Raw genomic sequence first — 4,691 nt, forward strand, 5'->3', positions numbered from 1 at the left:
GAAAGAGCTTGTTTGGTATTACTGAGGTATGACCAACACGATGGGTAATTTCTAAATCGTTGGAGGAATCAAGAAACTCCACAACAACAACTACAACACGTGGGCAACATGCATGATGTCCTATTTACAAGGACAAGATCTTTGGGAGATCGTTGGCGGGTGTGAAACTACACCGCCAGAGGAGGATTCTAACGGCGCCTTGCGCAAATGGAGAATCAAAGTAGGCAAAGCAATGTNACCGCAAGAGGAGGATTCTAACGGCGCCTTGCGCAAATGGAGAATCAAAGTAGGCAAAGCAATGTTTGCCTTGAAGACCACAATCGGAGAAGAGATGTTAGAGAATATTTGGGATGACAAGATACCGAAAGAAGCATGGGACACGTTCATAATGTTGTTCTCAAAGAAGAACGATACAAGGCTACAACTTCTGGAGNCAAGATATCGAAAGAAGCATGGGACACGTTCATGATGTTGTTCTCAAAGAAGAACGATACAAGGCTACAACTTCTGGAGAATGAGTTGCTGTCAATTTCACAACGTGACATGACGATTTCTCAATACTTCCACAAGGTCAAGTCGATCTGCCGGGAGATTACTGAACTAGACCCAAAGTCCACCATTGTAGAATCTCGAATGAAGAGGATTATAATCCACGGATTGCATCCGGTATATCGAAGCTTCATTACTGTTGTACAAGGATGGCCCACTCAACCATCACTTGTAGAGTTCGAAAAATTGTTAGCCAGCCAAGAAGCCATGGTTAAACAAATGGGAGGCATCACATTGAAGGGTGAAGAAGAAGCACTCTACACAAGTGAAAGTCGGAGCAATAATAGGCCGCCTACCAAACGTGGATACAGTGGTGTGACAAAAGAAGAAGCCACCAAGGAACTTCACAACCCGAGAGAGCTTAGAAGAACGATAACAAGAGTTTCCAAGGAAAGAGATTTTGAGGTATTTGCTATAATTGCGGGAAAAAGGGCTACATGTCTAGAGATTGTTGGTCCAAGAAAAAGTCTGTTGAAAGCAATGTGGCAATATCCAAAAAGAAGATAGAGGATGAATAGGATGCAGAGGTACTATGTCCCATAGTAGAAGACAAGCTAGCACTCATGGCAATGATGGAAGAACATATCGATTACGAGGATGACTGGATCATTGATTCAGGATGCTTAAACCACATGATTGACGATCAAAGCGGTGCAATGGAAGAGGGGTGGCCCTCAGAGAAGGAAGTATTACCAGGCCTTGAGCAAATTGAAGAAATTCTTCTACAGAATACGGGGGAGCAAACTGAAGAAATTCTTCTATAGAACACAGGGGAGCAAACTGAAGAAATTCTTCCATAAAAGACGGGGGAGCAAATTGTACACATTTGCTTAAGTGCTGATGTGCCTGAAGATTCAAGTGACACTAGTGTTGGTGAGCAAGAAGTGACTCAACCAAGCGAGCCTAGTGAGAATGAAATGACACCTCAACAACTCAGACATTCAGAATTAATCCTAAACGCAAATCCAGAGTGTTCCAACGCAATAGAAGACGAAGTTAATGAGCCGGAGACATATGAAGAAGCATCACAAAACTCAGCTTGGCAGAAAGCGATGGAGGAAGAAACTATAGCCCTTGAACAAAATTAGACTTGGGAATTAGTGCCAAGACCAAGAGATACCAAACTCATCTCTTGCAAGTGGGCTTACGAAATAATGTGTACCCCGGATGGATCAATCGTGAGATACAACGCTTAGACTATAGATTCAGTGTTCTCTCAAGAATATGGACTAGACTATGATGAAACGTTTAGTCCAGTGGCAAAGATCATTATCATACAAGTTCCTTCAGTACTTACAGTAAATAAAGATTGGAAATTATGACAGATGAATATGAATAATGCTTTCTTGCAGGGAGAGTTAAACAGAGAGTTCTACATGGACCAACCGAAGAAATTCGAAAATGAAGTTGGAGTCATTGATCAATATATGCAAAATCCGAAGAAGCCTCATTTGGATGCGACTCGACTAACCTTGAGATATGTCAAAGGTACAATCAATTACGATCGTTTATATAAAAGAAGCGAAGACTGGAAGCTAGTTAGATATAGTGATGTTGACTATGCAGGAGACCACGATACCCGAAGATCAATCATTGGGTATGTGTTCAAGCTCGGTTCGAGAACAATTTTTTGGTGTAACAAAAGACAACCAACAATATCATTGTCAACTAAAGAAGCAGAGTACAGAGCAGTAGCTGGAGCAGTTCAGGAAAATACATGGTTAAAACTTTTGATGGAAGATTGGCACCAGAAAATTGAGTATCCAATACCACTTCATTGCAACAATCAATCTACGAGTCGCCTAGCAGAAAATTCGGTGTTTTATGCTAGAACAAAGCATGTGGAGGTACACTACCATTTCATTAGAGAGAAAGTCTTGAAGGAAGAAATCGAGATGCAGCAGATCAAGACAGATGAATAAGTGGCAGATTTGTTTACAAAAGGGCTAGAACAAACATGAGAGTTTTCGCTGTCAGCTCAACATGGTGCAGCGAATGAGGACTAGTGTTGAGGGGGAGTGTTGAAATATCATCACTAGCCCAATAGAGTCAAGCCCAATAATTGTACGAGCCCATTGTATATTTATTTTAGTAGAGATTTTAGGAAAGATACCTATCGATTTTAAGAGAAAGAGATCTAGATAGTATTGGAAAAAGATTGAGATTTGTTAGGTCTAAATTTAGATTTGTTACGTCTAGATTGCATCGGCTCTAGTATAAATACTCCTCCACCCTACCTAGGTTATTCATCCAAGAAATCGAAAAGCAATAAAAAAAGCAGTAGTATTCTATAGAATATCTTGTATTCTCTTCTCGAGTGGTCTTAATAAAGAGTGCGAGTGTTTCCCACAAAAAGTTGTGTTCAACATGTGTGACGGATTTCAACATCATATTAGGAATGGATTGGTTAGCCAAAAACTATACTATTATAGATTACCATGAGAAGGAAGTGGTATTTTTGCCACCAACTAGACCCAACTATAAGTTTAAAGGAACTTGTACGGGAGTCACCCCAATAATAGTGTCAATGATTAAAGCTAAATGCCTAGTACAATAAGAAGGGTGAGCTCTAGCTTGTGCAGTAGACGTGAAATGAAAAGAAAAGACGATAGATACGGTACCAATAGTAAATGAGTTTCTAGATGTCTTTCTAGAGGATTTACTAGGAGTTCCTCCTTTATGAGCCGTAGACTTCGGGATTGAACTCGAACTAGGAACTTTTCCCATCTCTAAAGCATCGTACTGCATGGCCAACAAAATTAAGGAACTTAAAGTACAACTACAAGATCTACTAGATATGGATTTCATCTAACCTAGCGTATCTCCTTGGGGTGCATTAGTGTTGTTTGTGAAAAAGAAATATGGCTCAATGCGCCTATGTATTGAAGTTAAACAAGAGAACAATAAAGAACAAGTACCCACAACCTCGTATCGAGGATTTATTCGACCAGCTCTGAGAGGCGACGGTATTTTCCAAGATAGACCTTCGATTAGGCTATCACTAGATTAAGATCAAGGAAGGGAATGTATTGAACACAAACTTTCGAAAAAGATATAGCCAACTACAAGTTCATAGAGATGTCATTTGGCCTCACCAACGGCCAAGCTGTGTTCATGGAGTTAATGAAGTGGGTATTCAATGAATGTCTGGACACGTTTGTCATCATGTTTATAGATGACATCATGGTATACTTGAGGACGGATCAAGAACACCAGGAACACCAACAAAAACTCTCAACTATCTTGAGGGGAAACAAGTTTATGCCAAGTTCTCCAAATGTGAATTTTTGCTACAACAAGTCTCATTCTAAGGACAGGTGGTGTCCAAAGACGAGATTTCAGTGGACCCCACTAAGATAGAAAACATCATTAAATGGGAACATCTAAATAAAATTATAGAGGTATGATGTTTCCTAGGGCTAGCAGACTACTATTGAAGGTTTGTATAAGACTTTGCTAGAATAGCCTCACCTCTTACATAGTTGACGAGGAAGGGCGTACCTTTTGTATGGAATGACGCATGTGAGGCCAGCTTCCAAGACCTAAAACAAAAACTAGTGTCAGCTCTAGTGCTCACGGTGCCGGGAAGCTCGTAGGGATATGTAATCTACAGCGATGTATCTAAGAAGGGATTAGGGTGCATATTGATTTAACACAGTAAGGTTTTTGCCTATGCGTCAAGTCAAATTCAAAGAATATGAAAAAGAAACTATCCTACGCATGACCTAGAATTGAACGCAGTGGTGTTCGCATTAAAGATTTGGCGACACGGCCTATATGGAGAAAAAACTGAAATCTACACCAACCATAAAAGCCTAAAGTACTTATTCACCCAAAAAAAGTTTGAACATGAGGCAGTGAAGGTAGTTAAAATTAATGAAGAACTATGATATAGATATTGGGTACGACCCTGGATAAGAAAACGTGGTCGTAGATACCCTAAGTCGTAAAACGCACACTCGCCAACCCTCATCATTAGAGAGTTACGAGTACAAGCAGATTTCAAGCTAGCTGACATAGTTGGAGTAACTTAGGGAGTCATAGCATAGATGACTCAACTCATAGTGCAGCCCACACTCAGAATATTGAATTTGAATAAGAGGACCCCAATCTAAATAAGGTACTGAGTCAGCTAACAATGG

This window comes from Cucurbita pepo, unplaced genomic scaffold (assembly GCF_002806865.2).
Source record: "Cucurbita pepo subsp. pepo cultivar mu-cu-16 unplaced genomic scaffold, ASM280686v2 Cp4.1_scaffold000335, whole genome shotgun sequence".
Lineage (NCBI taxonomy): Eukaryota > Viridiplantae > Streptophyta > Magnoliopsida > Cucurbitales > Cucurbitaceae > Cucurbita > Cucurbita pepo.